Source organism: Pogoniulus pusillus, chromosome 2, assembly GCF_015220805.1.
Source record: "Pogoniulus pusillus isolate bPogPus1 chromosome 2, bPogPus1.pri, whole genome shotgun sequence".
NCBI lineage: Eukaryota > Metazoa > Chordata > Aves > Piciformes > Lybiidae > Pogoniulus > Pogoniulus pusillus.
The window spans coordinates 14,153,712-14,168,260 of record NC_087265.1 but is presented as its reverse complement, the minus strand read 5'-3'; the positions used below and the strand labels follow the sequence as shown (position 1 = coordinate 14,168,260).

Here is a 14,549-nt window from a genome sequence, read left to right as displayed (position 1 = left end):
CATTTAAAAGTTTTTTTGTTTGTTTGTTTTTTTTGTTATGAACACCATCTTTGAAGACAGTAAGTTATTTATATTTATATTTTTTTAAAAAATCAGCAAAGCTGTATTCCCTGTCTTGTAAGTAGAATATATACTTGGACAAAAAAAAACAAACCCAAACCTCACAAGAAGTGCAATTATAGGAAGTTTGTCTTGAAGAAAATAAATCCTTTGTTTTGAGGTTCTATTTAATTCATTATCTTGTAACTCTTACAGCGTTAAGAGAAAATATTTTTGTTTGGTTCTTGGGGAAAATTTCTGTGCTACACAGATCAAAAATTAACAAGACTTGACAAAGTTAACTCTTATGCCTACTCTTGACACAGTCTGTCTCAAAACCTTACACCTTTAATATAATCAGATAGAAAAGAAGTAGCAATGGAAAGCTATATGGAGAATTCTGTCAACACAGAATACATAGCAGGCATGAACAGACATGAAACACAATGCATTCTTCTCATTTATTTGGTGAGAAGTAGGCTATGTTGCTATAGTTCCCTACAGCAACATCAGTAACTATACATTGCTAATGTAATACATGGGCACCTTTCACACATACAGGATCCTGCACAGCGCTCTCATGCACTGGTGAACAATCACAGCAAGTTCAAAGCAGGTTGCCTCAGCTGTCAAGCCAAGTAGAGTATAACCAGAAAAAAACCCAAACAATGTAACAGCAAGTACCAAAATGTGTGTACAAGTTTATATTTACTTCTACTGTCTTGGACAACGGAAAAAGAATAGAGAGCTTACAGTTAGGGGATACTACATCAAACATAAGCTCAAGATCATGCACGTACAGAAAGGAATAAGGCCTACACTTTTTCACCTAGAAAACAATTTGAACATGTTTGACTTTCTGTCCTTGACACTGCCACACAAGTCATTAACTTTTCACATCTTGATTTCTGCATGTCTCTGTGGCCCGGTCAGGAACCAAGCCCCATTTCTGCTCAGGCTAACCAGAACTACCAATCTGGTCTCCATCCCTCAATATTGACAGCTGTATCTTGGAAGTATCACAGTATCACAACATCACTAAGGTTGGAAGAGACCTCACAGATCATCAAGTCCAACCCTTTACCACAGAGCTCAAGGCTAGACCATGGCACCAAGTGCCATGTCCAATCCTGCCTTGAACAGCTCCAGGGACGGCGACTCCACCACCTCCCCGGGCAGCCCATTCCAGTGTCCAATGACTCTCTCAGTGAAGAACTTTCTCCTCACCTCAAGCCTAAATTTCCCCTGGCGTAGCTTGAGGCTGTGTCCTCTTGTTCTGGTGCTGGCCACCTGAGAGAAGACAGCAACCTCCTCCTGGCCACAACCACCCCTCAGGTAGTTGTAGACAGCAATAAGGTCACCCCTGAGCCTCCTCTTCTCCAGGCTAAACAATCCCAGCTCCCTCAGCCTCTCCTCGTAGGGCTGTGCTCAAGGCCTCTCACCAGCCTCGTCGCCCTTCTCTGGACACGCTCAAGCATCTCAATGTCCCTCCTAAACTGGGGGGCCCAGAACTGAACACAGTACTCAAGGTGTGGTCTAACCAGTGCAGAGTACAGGGGCAGAATGACCTCCCTTGGAGTACTTTGGAGAAGGAATCTAACTTGGTGTTTCATACCAGATAAGAAATAAACAGACTGAATAAGAAATAAATACTTTAAGTCATCTGAGATGAAATAGATAATGGCACAACTTCAGGTAAACAAAAGGAGCAGCAACACTTCAGTAGACTAAGCTTTGAAGAAAAAAATATCTCAAATGGCCTTCTAATGAGCAGGACTAGCTTTTACTCTGCGTGAGATGTGCATTATTAATCACTAAGTAGCCTGGTACCTGCGTTCGGATTGACTTACACAGGTAATGAGCAAAATACGCCATAAAGCTTTGGTCCCAAAGGGCAGGGCAGGGCAGAGGCAGAACAGTGGTAAGTGCTTTTGAATCCGTCTGGTAGCCGTTCAGGACAGCCACATCTGCAGACAAACGGCAGAGCTCCTGCCTCCTCACCTGTTCGTCAGTGTGAGCCGATCTCCTCTGGCGTGCTCCCAGCCATCCCACGGCCTCAGCTTTATCCACCTCTCGCAGGGACGACACTGTAACAGCCATGAGCCGCCCGGAGCTGGGCCGGGCTAGCTCCTCACAGCTCTGGCTTCAAGGGGAAGCGCCAGTGGGGGAAAATGAACACACACCAGAGGCTGACCCGCAAGGCAAAACAGCTGTCAGTCGGAGAAGTGCCTGGGTATGAGGTGTTAGGGAAATAAAATGGCGGCCGCTGAGGGCTGCAGATACCCCGCGGGATCTCCCTCAGCAAAAGGAGCAGGGACACCACTGAGTGGCAGCTTGGCTGAGCGCTGCCTCAGTTCCACAACCTGCAGTGAGTATGCAGCAAGCGGAGGCTACGAGGAAAAGGGCTGAATAACTTTATAAAAGACACTCTGTAATTGTTCGTGGTGGTCTTGTTCCTCAGTATCTGGACTGCTGATCAGAAGTGTGTATTGACGGCTCAGAAAGTAACAAAATCAACAACGCTTGGTTTCAAGCCTGTTTTGCCAGCAGCACGGAGGTCGTTTGCCACAGACTCTCCCGCAGGAGTAGCTACATGGTGCTAAAGCACATCCCCGAGCAGGGCTGAAGGGAGCACAGAATACAAACTCTGCAGCTCCTCTGGAAATGCTAAAGTTCAGGCTTCAAAAACCAGCAGGCTTTTCTATTCAAATGTGTTCATACCACTCATGAACATTTTCACAGCAACATGAAAAACTGCCCTACTGTGGAGGAACAGCAAAGTGAGTAGGAAGGAGCAAGGGAAATGAAGAAGAACAGGAAAGAAAATTGCTTCCGCCACTCCCGTCCGTGAGAAGGATGCACCCAGACACGCACAGACACACCAGCCAGCATCTTCCAAACAACTGCAGTTCAAAAACTCAGATACTCGCTTGCCTCTTCCCAATAGCAGCTCCATCAGCACAAAATACCTCCAGCTGGTTTCAGATTACAGCCACGGTAAGTAACACCGTAAAATTCCTCACAGCCACCCCAACTATTACTCTTCTGTTTTCTTCCATGTGGGGTCATCACACCCGCTCTGGAGAGCTTAGAGGTACGATACCACTGCAGGCATCTTCAGAGAGGGCCTGACAATGGTGTATTATGAGACTCGTTGTAACATCCTTTCAATATTCTTAAGGTCCAGTGATTTAGAGAAGAGGGCCTTTTGTGTCTCCCGTCAGTTCCAGGAAGCTCCTGTCACTGGCATGGAGACTGCATATGGAAAAGAGCTGCTAAATAGACCAGTTAAAAGAATATAGGCCCAGTTCTACTCCCACGTTACTGAAAACCGTGAATGCTGCATCTCTGTTGGGGTCAGAGGAATCGCACTGCGCTGATGCTGGGGGGGTGAGACACCCCTACAGCAGCTGTTAGGTTTCAAAGCCAGGGCTCCCTTTGCGGTGGTGTCTCAGGCTCTGAGATACACCCCCTGAGGCTACCGCAGCCAGAACGCCAGTGCTTAAAAAGCAGCAGCCTGTGTACAAGCGCATTCCAGCAACCTAATTCACGACACTGCCAGAGTAAATTCTGAATGAGACAGAAAAAGTTTCTTCTCTCCAATAATTAGGGTGGACTCTAGTGATGTGGAGAGCTAGCAACGCTTGCATACATGAGGCACTGACTTTATACTTCTTCTCCAAAGGAGGGGAAAGTTTATGGTCACTAAAAAAAAATAGCAGGCTAATATTTGACAAATTTCTCCTTCCTGTGTATTTCACACACATCCTGCTTGATGCTTCTGTTTTGTAACTTCTGACATAATCAACAGCATAAGACCATACAAACACTGGTTCCCTGACCTTGAATTCATGAGTGTTTCTTACAGAATGTGTCACACTTTCTTTACTCAGTCAGTCTGTTCACCCTCCTTCAGGAGAGATGCTCAGTGATTAGTTTGGAGTTTGTTTTCTGTTTGTTTGGGGGTTGGTGGGGATTTTTTTTTGGTCTCATTTTTGAGGTTTCCTGGGATATTGTTTGGTTGTGTTGGAGTTTTTTGGTTAGTTAGTTTTGGTTTTGTATCTAGAAAGGATTAAAGTATCATTTCATGCATCTGTTCTGTTTGAAAGCAGAAGATATAACCTGTGGGAGAAGGACACTGACATAAAAGACATTAATTAAAACCCCCTTTACTACAATATTTTAAAAAATTGCTTACATTATTAAAAATAATTAATGGAAGGATAATTATTTATTCTGGTAAGGGACAAGCAACTTCCTGAGATTTATCACTGCAGAAAATTTTTGTACAACTACCTGTATTTTATAATGAAGTATTAAAACAAGCACTACACATTTATACCCTAAATTACATTTTGACTATCACTTAATAGATACAGAAAATCTAAAATCTGTCTGACCTTGTTTATTGTAGCACTTAAGAAAACAATATCACCTTGAAATCAAATGCAGTAATGTCCTGATCAGAATTATGACCTGGTAGCTGTAGTTCCTTTGACTCGTGTTGCTTACAAAACACAACTCTTACAGGCCTTAGAGGGAAACAGGAAATTTGCAGTACTTCCAAGGCAGATAACAGCTAACTCACAACACAGTGAGTTCATTATTTGGAACATCTCAGAGGGTGTTTGTGCCAGACCAACTACCACTGTGTCTTTCCAGCCACTCAAATCCTAATCCTCTTTTTAAAAGCATTTGCAACTCAGTCCTTGGTCTCCCCACTACTCACTCAATTCCATAATATTTTGCTAAGATTGAAAGTCAGGATAATGATTTTTGCTACTTAACAGCATTTGCTACTGGAAGCTGGATTACACTGGTTTAGACAGTATGTAAAATGTCTTGACAGTCCTTTGCTATACAGTTGCAGTATCATTTTGGGTGCATCTTTCAGTTCAGATAACATCTCATTGCTCTACAAGTACATGAGAATTGAAGAATTACAGAAGCAGCAGTAAAAAGACGAGTTGGTCTTAACCTGGTGCACGACAGTTAGAAATAAACTGCAGTGGATGTGTAAACCAACACATGCCATCAGTTGCTTTCCTCAGCTAGGAGGTCTGCAGCTTCAACTACCTGTGGACTCCCAGCAATTTATCACATTTTACAAGGAGAAACAGCAAATGATGCACAGAAAGGCAACTAGAGCACCTGTTCCTTCTCCCACAGGTTATATCTTCTGCTTTCAAACAGAACAGATGCATGAAATGATACTTTAATGCTTTCTAGATTAAGAAAATAACTGTAGATGCTTCTCAATCACAGTTCTGTATCCTATACCACACTGGCTGAATCATAGGCACTAAAAATGCCTTTGACACAAAGAATCCTAAGTATACAAAACAGTACTTCAGTCTGAATAATGCCTGTGCCATCAGCTGGCCATGTTTTTGGCAAGATTTAATCCAATTACGGCAGAGGTGGTGAGGTCAAGCTGTCTCTTACTGAAGAATCACCAGCAAGACTGTCCTTTAAGCATAAGACACTGCAGCTTGCTAGATTTATTTAGCGAGCTGACACACTGTAGTGAAGTTTAGCAATACTCAGACTTGTTCTAACAAAGGTAAGTGCCAAGAAACTGCTTTGTGCCAGCAAGCAGAAGTGGAAAAGGATTCAGCAAGAACACACTTTGTAAAGCACACTGTAATCCTAAGCACTTAATTGCCTTTGGCAAGAGCTGCATCCCATTGCTCTCTCAGAAGTCATTTTATCTGCAACTTGATGCCCACAGCTACAGTCATGAATGGAGTGGGGGGAGAAGAAGAAACTGGGAAAATCTGTGAGAACTACGGCTGCCAGTCTGTTTGCTGAACTACCAAGCAATATATATGTAACGTTCATAGAATCACGTGCAAGGCCTGCTCTGTTCCTCTGATGACTCTGGAGAGCTCCCATAGAAGCAAATGAAGTTTAACTCACATCCAGATTCTTTACTCACCTACAGAGGAAGGAAAATATGTTGCAGAGTTACACATCTGTATTTATACTCTAGTATTTCTGTAGGTGTGGCCTTTGAGACATCCTGTGTGAACCTGTATAGATCAGTGTAAGTTTAGAGGTATAGATGGAATTTCTAGTTCTTTTCCCTGTCTCTGCTTATAATGCAGCATTCACAAATATTTTGCAATATGTTAACCCTAACTGATTGTTCCCACATAAATAGAAGACTCAAAGGTAAATAACGTACCAAGCCTCTTTAATTAAATAAGGAGTTTGGAGGAGGAGTTTCTGCAGACCCTTTTAAATCTTAAAGCTTGCCAACTGGATGAACAAAAGGTAGATTAGGCTCACATGATAAATCCCAGTAAACCTGAAAAGCCTTTGTTAATAAGTCACTAAGGGAATTTTTTCCCTAGAATTTCTGCTCACCAGAAGTGAGAGTTAAGATTATTTGAGTGTGTTTGGTTTCCAGCAGCATTAAATGGGTGTATGCCTCATGGTGCTCTAATCTCCTCATTTCTATAGGGCTCATTCTCCTTTCATTCCTACTAAAGGAGAACCAGTTATTTCTAGCTTTTATGCAGGGAGCAGCTGCTGAAACTTCAGGGGGAAAAAAAGTTTAAGAAATCAGTCAAGATTCCAAGGAAAATTAAACTGGAATTCTATATCAGCTTTAATAGAACACCAACAACATATGCACAAATCCATTTTCATTTCATTTTGGTATTTCTTACATGTAGGTATTTAATTTGGAAAGTCTTTCATGATTCTTCTAAGTTTCATTCATAAGGTAGTTTTCAGTAGCTTGTTCACAAAGCCAAATGACATGTTAGTCTGGCAATTAGTATACTCTTCTCTTTGTAGAGAGGCTTAATAGAGACATTATTAGGGACAGATGTCGCTGTAGCACAATCAACAGACTCTTTTACAATTGCTCAGGAAAGATCCAGATATTTGCAGAACCCATTCTGTAACCAGAGACAACACAGATTACGTTTAAAGCTGTGATAAATTAAGGAGTCAAGTCCATCCTACCTGGATCCATCTGGCTTCACTAATGAATCCTTTTCAGCATTATAGATTAACCATATCTTCTCTGCATGCAGTGCTGAAATCCAAACAGCACATGTAATCCTAATGTACACTGCGGAAGCATTTCTGTCAGTGAAGTGCATGAAGGCAGCTGCTAAGATCCTGTCTGGAGCAGTGGGTGCCACTGCTGCCTTTCAGGCTTAGAAAAAGTTTTCAGAAGTCTACAGCCTCTCATCTAGCAACATATTTCCAGAGCTGCAAGAGAAAAAACATCCTAGCTTCCAATGGGAGGTGAAAAATAAGTAATTTAGCACTGAAGATAAATTAAGGTATTAACCAGTGAGGTGAAAAAAATGAGGGGGACAAAAAAAATCATTACCTCTTCACTCATATTTCTGGAGGAAAGTTTGGAAAAGCTGTTGAGTACAGCCCTAAACAAGTATAACAACAGCAGAGAACTGCAGCATGTTTTAGTATAAACTTGGTGAGTTTATGAAGAAGTTGTTCTGCAGACAGTATGAGGCAGTCCAAGATTCTTTTTCAGTCCATGCTCAGGCCTGAACTCAAACTATCTGGAAGAGTCCAATAACCACAAACCATGGCTCTCTGCTCTCCAGAGTCTAGTCTCCAGCCATCTCCCTACATGGTTCTCAAACAGGGCTTCTGAGCACACTTTCCAGATTTAGGCATCCACAAATTTAAGGCACAGAATTTGGAACAGTTCTGAAGTCTATTTACATCTGCATTTTGTTTAAGGAAGGCTCTGAAAGTAATTTGTAGCTCTTGGTTTATAGTCTTTCTAGTACTTGGCCTGCATGAGGATATTGGTATGGATTTTGATTGACTGTAAAAATAGGATCATAGCCCAGAGGAAGTCCTAATGATCTAAAAGGAGTCAAGGAGAACACAAATCAGATCAAGAACTGGTGAAAAATCATGTGTCTCTTGCATTTAACTTAAGCCAATGACAATACATAATCACAGCTTATTTCAGACTTCATAAATTTCCCTTCAGCATTATTTGAGCAAACCAACAGAACTTTACTAATTTATTTTCCTTCACCCTCCTTTGTACCTTGCAGCAAGGCAACTAAAGCTATGGAGAGATGCTTGCAACAGCAAAGCATCAGATTTCTAACTTTCTTTGCTGCAGACCTTTTAAGATTTCCCTACATGACCAATAACATTTGGGTCAGCGATACTAACTAGTGTGAGCCTCCCACATTTATACAAAATCCTAGCTGTGAGGCATTTTCTTTCTCTTCATGTCTCTCTAAAAAGGTTAAATGCCACTAATGGATCACACACCAGCATAAGAACTACTGCCTGTCCTTCTAGTGGCTGGTCCTCTGGTGGCCAACATTCTCCTACTACAACCAAGTCACTCCAGTTACTGCTGGAGTCAAAGCACTTGTCCTGGAAAGTTAAGAGTGCAAAATGCTAAGGATAAGTGTAACATAGGTATACTATGGAAGTGGGTTGTAGGGAGCACTAGATTATAAACTACAGCACACATAGCAACTACCTACAGAAGCACGGTATCTTTTGAGGAAACAGAAAATACTGTGGAGATGTGCCAAATGAAAATTAACTGTTCATGCCATCTGACAGTTATTAGTAAATATAATTCTGGGTTTAAAAACAGAAGACTCCTCAAATGCACTGTTAGAGCCTAGTTCCAGTAATATCTTAGCAAATATAAAGTTGCACAGGAAGCCACATACCATATTTGGCAAATAATAATGCAAGTCATTAGGGAAAAAAATAAAGTCATATGTGCAGGAAGTAGGGGGAGGGAGATAGTAGTTCTGCTTGGGATTTAAAATGTGAGAGGAATTACTCTTTCTCTTTCAGCTTCACTGACAGAAACAGCATTCCTATCGCTCTGCTAGGAGGTGGCATAATTTTGGATCATCTTAGCAGGGGAACATGCTATCTGCACATCATATAACAACATGTAATATATAGCTCACCCTCTATAGAGTTCAAAGCTCGGCTGCCCTTAGAAGCGCAGTGTGTGGAACCAGGTATCTGCAATTATCCTCTCAGCCATTCCCTTTGCAGAAAGCATAATCTAGGCTTCAAAACACTTTTGTTTCTGCTTCCTGACTCAGGCAGAAATATTCCTGCGGATTTACTCTGCAGAAGATAAGGCTGGGCCAAAGAAGTATCTTTCAGCTGTAAAAGAAGGGAAAGAGTCTCTGTCTTTTCATCCCTAGTCTCCAACCCCTGCTAGTCTGCTATGCCACTCCCTTCCAGCCCAAGCACAGGGAGCAGTGCCAGGCCAGAGTCCAGATGTGCATATACAGGAAAGAGGATTAAATGGCAAAGAATCCTAAAAAGCATATTGCTCCATAGCATGGAGACAGCATACAGAGAAACAATCTCTCCTCTTCCTCCCCTTCTTCTCCCCAAGTTAATGATTTTAATCATTCGTCTCCTTCCCCCATCCTTATGTAGGATGTCTAAGTGGTGTCACCAGGGTTTATCCGTCTTTGAGACTTTAAGTGTGTTGTGCAACTCAGTACAAATTATGTTGAGAACAGCAGAAGTGAAAAAACCCACAAACAAACAACAAAGACATACATTCTGTCTGAAATACGAAAAATGTAGATGTGCAGTGAAGGAATATTTTTACACGTGCCTCCTCATATGCACCCTTATATTTGAAAGGCTCAGAAGTCCCAAGGAGAGACAGAGATGATCATTACAGCCATGTCTATAAATGTTCTTAACAATCCTTTGCTACCTGCCAACAGAGAACAATAAAACTCTAACAAATCACACATGAAAGATGACAAGCACTTACTGCCAGGGTTGCTTGCTCTCGGATTAACGCGCTCTGGGAGGGGAGCCGTAGGTGAGCTCTTTTCCCTGCAGGAGCCTAGAGAGTGCTCCTGCAGGGGCTGGAACGGGGGCCGGCTTGAGACACCCGCTGGAAACCCGCGGCTCCGATGCTCCAACCCCGGCATGTGCCCGCAGCCCGCGCCGCTGAGCCAGCTGCAGCGCGGCTACCTCGGCCCTCCGGAGAAGCAGGTTTCCCTCCTCCTACTTCTCCGCCTACTCCACCTCCCCCTCCGGAGGATGCCCCGGTACCCCCGCCCTTGCCCGCCCCCGGGCTTCCCTCCGCGTCCCCGGGACGCAGCCGACAGAGAGAGCCCCGCGGGCTAGGGGAAGCGCTGCTGGAGCCACCTACCCGCCGACCTTCTCCCAGCTCCAGACCGGCGCCTCCAGCCGCAGCCCACCTGCTGCTCGCCTCGCAGCCGCTGCCCTGCGCACTCCTGGAACCGGGGAAGCGCGGAGCCCGCGGGGGAAGCGGTGCCCGGCGGCGATACTCGCTGCGGTCGGCACAGCTCCCTTTAACTCCTTCCTCGCCCCTCCAGTGCGGGCTGGCGGTCGCCTTGGAACCTTGTTAGGCAGCGGCGGTGGGGCTGCCACAGCCAGCGGTGGTGGGGAGGATCTGGGCACCCTGAGCCAGCCCCGCACCAGCCAGCTGATGCGGCTGCCCATAGAGACGGGGGCGCTTGGTGCATGAGGAGTAGGCACATATGGAGGGTGTGTTGGGACTGTATGGGGAAGCACAGAAGGGTGTGCTTATAGGCTTGCATGCAATGTGCATTAAACGTGCATGGGATGTACGCGTGTCTTGTGGGGTGAACGTATGACCTGCTTATAGGAGAAGTACCTGGGACTTGGATGGGATGCCTGAGGGGTTCTTTGCTGGAGTGTTCCTGTGACTATGTACGGATAGCGTAGGAGTCTGTATGGACCTGCCCCTCTGCCATCCACTTACCCGAACCCCAGCAACAAGGCACTCCAGCACGCAGGGGACTCCGGGCTGCCCTCTGCCTCCCCCCCCTCCAAACAGCCACAGCCTAGCCAGGTCTGGTGCTTTGGCACATCTGTCTAAGGACATTCAAATCTAGGGCAGGGGATTTAGTTTAATAAACCGTTTACAGTTAATTGTGTTAAGTGCTAAAGTAGTGTAGAATGAAGAGCAATTGAAAGATGGAGGCAGACTGAATCCTCTTCAATACTAAGACCTTAGAACTCCTGTTTTATAGCGTGAAGGAGGAGGGGAGGAAAATCAAGGTACATTGCAAGCTTGAAGCCTTTTTACTCCAGTACTTTTAAAAGTTTCTATTTACAGATTAAAAAACAAACCAAACTTTTATCAGCACTGGTCAGACCACACCTTGAGTACTGTGTCCAGTTCTGGGCCCCTCAATTCAAGAAGGATGTTGAGGTGCTGGAACATGTCCAGAGAAGGGCAACAAAGCTGGTGAGGGGCCTGGAGCACAAATCCTATGAGGAGAGGTTGAGGGAGCTGGGCCTGTTTAGCCTGGAGAAGAGGAGGCTCAGGGGTGATCTTATTACTGTCTACAACTACCTGAAGGGGCATTGTAGCCAGGTGGGGGGTGGCCTCTTCTCCCAGGTAACCAGCAATAGAACAAGGGGACACAGTCTCAAGTTGTGCCAGGGAAGGTATAGGCTGGATGTTAGGAGGAAGTTGTTGGCAGAGAGAGTGATTTCCCATTGGAATGGGCTGCCCAGGGAGGTGGTGGAGGCACCGTCCCTGGAGGTGTTCAAGAAAAGCCTGGCTGAGGCACTTAGTGCCATGGTCTAGTTGACTGGCTAGGGCTGGGTGCTAGGTTGGACTGGATGATCTTGGAGGTCTCTTCCAACCTGGTTGATTCTATGATTCTATGATGTGAATTTGTCACCAGATCATACACACACGTGTATCCCAGGTCCTGTGAACAAAGCCTTTCCTTTCTGTCATCTTGCATTGTCTCCATGATGCCCAATGACAGTACAAGGGGCAACGGGTGGAAACTGAGGCATAGAATTTCTATGGAAACATGAGGAAATTTTTTTTTTGCTGTGATTGTGATGGAACACTGAAACAGGCTGCCCAGGGGGGTTGTGGAGTCTCTTCTTCAGGAGATATTCAAAACCTGCCTGCATGTGTTCCTGTGTGATCTACTCTAGATGTTCTTACTCTGGCAGAGGGGTTGGACTAGAAGATCTTTCAAGGTCTCTTCCAACCCCTAACGTTCTGCGATTCTTCTGTACTGTGATCAAATTATTAACAACAATCTTAAAATGTGGTTCTAAAATGCTGAAGAATGCACAAGCTGCAGAGAACTTGCCTCCTCACAAAGCTCTAAAATACCTCCAGGGGTAATGGAGCAAACCACAGTCCAGGCTTTAATTCTGTCTCTCCCCTCACTCTGTTTCCATTCAATAGCAGTCAACTCAGAAAAAAAATTACCAAGAAAAGCAAATCACAGCAAAGCTGTTACTTTGCTACAGCAATGTGACATCAGTGTTTTTCATTTTGATTCTGAGGTGAATTTTTGAGCTATTGATAAAGGATGTGTCCTGCAACCTGAGTAGGCTGTGCAAGGACACAGTGTAAGATGTTGCTTTTTCTTCGTACATAGTTTGTGTTACTGAGCACAAGGCACACTAAAGGATTAAGAGCACTTAGAATGAGTACAGAAAAGTTATAGCCTTCCCTTTTTGTCTTTCTCCTCTGCATTCAGTGCGAAGTGAGTGAACTAGGAGGAATTGCTGCTGCTACTTTTCTTACTCCTAATTCCTTCAGACTGACTATTAGGACCACAAGATGCTTTTCTTGTTTCAAAGACTCTAGGACTTTGGGGGAAAAAAGAGATAAATACAGACTTTTTAAAAAGTAGTAGTATTATTTAAATTATTTAGAACCTTGAATCACTTAAATGGGAGTCCTAAAGAAAAGCTCCTTCATTTTCAGAAGTTCTGAAAACTTAATTTCTCACTGTCTCTATTGAACCTCCTTGTTTAGATTTTCTTTTCCATGGCGCAGATAAATCTTAATGACAGCTATTAGTCAATTTGCTTCGCAGGTAATCTGGTGCCATGTTATAGAATCATAGAATGGTCTAGGCTGGAAGGGATCTCCAAGAGTCATCTAGCCCAACTTCCCACTAGAGTCAGCAGGGACTGACTCACATCCTCTACTAGACCAGGTTGTCCAGAGCCCTGTTGAGCCTCACCTTGAATATCTCCAGGGATGGGACCCCAACTGCCTCCCCAGGCAACCTGTTCCAGTGTTCCACCACTGACATAGTAATGAACTTCTTCCTAATATCCAATCTAAATCTGCTCTTCTCTAGTCAGAAGCCATTGCCCTTTGTCCTGTCACTGCAGGCCTTTGTAAGCAGTCTCTCTCCATCCTTCATGTGAGCCCCCTTCAGGTACTGGAAGACTGCTGCTATTAGGTATGCTCACAGCCTCCTCCTCTGTAGGCTGAACAACCCCAGCTTCCTCAGCGTGTCTGTTTAGAAGAGGTGCTCCAACCTCCTGATTATTTTCATCACCCTCCTCTGGACCTACTCCATCAAGTCCATGTCCTTCCTATATTGAGGGCTCCAGACCTGGACACAGTACTCCAGGTGAGGTACCACTCATGGAATTCACATTCAGCTGTGTGTACATAATACATGAATTACATCCATCCAGGCTGATACTCATAGGCTTTTTCCTTTGTGGTGATGGCATATTCTCAACTGTACTGATGTGTTTGCCTTTAGTTCAAAACAAATGCTGAAGTGCATGATTCTCTGTCAATAGTTGATTTCCAGTGGCAGTGCACACACAGAGAATCCAACAACCATTGGCACATGAGTTATTAAAAGAAATGTGCTTGCTATGTGAACATAGCATTCTGCAGAGAAATGTTTATTTGCCACTAGAATACAGAAAGAACATGAAACTCCTAGATGGTCACACAGAACCTGGCACAAGCTTGCTTTGACCTTCTTCACCTTACAACTGTACTGGCAACACCTTCTAGGGAGAGTAAGAGTTCAGTCTGAGAAGATGCTGCTCTGCATCATAATTATGCTTTTTTTTTTTTTCTGATTTCAAGTCTAGACCTCATGAAACAACTTGTGAATGTTCTTATGTCTTGCCAGTTGGGAATCACTGCTCTAGACAATATTGTGGTAGCATCACCCTCTCTGCTTTCAATTTGAAATGATTGTTCAGGCCTTAAACACTCACAAAAAGCAAGGCTCAGTATTGCCTATGATCCCATATCTGCCTTCAGCTGAGAGGGAGAAGTAGAAGACTTAGGATGAAAGCGACTGAGATCTAAAATGAGAGAGGGGTTTCAAGGGATTTACTCCTTCTCAACACAGCTCACGTTTCCTTCTTCTTTTTCCCTTTTTTTTTGATTGCACAAGTCAGATCAAGAAGGAAAAAAAAACAACCAACCAACCAACAGTGAAGGATCTCCCATCCCAGGAGAAGCCAGTATGACATAACATTTCATATGCAGTCAGACTTTGTCACCAGAGTCCTTGATAAATCGACTATTTATCTTCTAGTTGGGCCTTTCTATTCCAGAACCCTCTAAGATACTGATTGTCAATAGTGCCACTTCTTTAGATGCTTACACTAAACCGATCAAGCTCAAGATAATGAATGTTCAAATATGACATTAATGAATGCTACCAGCTAAAATAATCCTGTGCATTATTGCTTGAGGG

At 43.9% G+C, this 14,549-nt stretch overlaps 1 long non-coding RNA gene across 2 annotated transcripts; it reads right to left on the bottom strand.

Moving 5' to 3' along the window:
- Positions 1-6,623: 6,623 nt before the first annotated feature.
- LOC135182644 (uncharacterized) lies at positions 6,624-10,408 on the bottom strand. 2 transcript variants are annotated; one of them, XR_010305262.1, is made up of 4 exons: positions 10,208-10,408; positions 9,821-9,917; positions 8,985-9,189; positions 6,624-6,947 (listed from the first exon to the last, which is right to left on the bottom strand). It is a non-coding gene; the product is annotated as an uncharacterized LOC135182644 (long non-coding RNA). The 2 variants fall into 2 exon arrangements; XR_010305258.1 differs by lacking the exon at positions 10,208-10,408 and having other exon boundaries at positions 9,821-10,054.
- Positions 10,409-14,549: the final 4,141 nt, after the last annotated feature.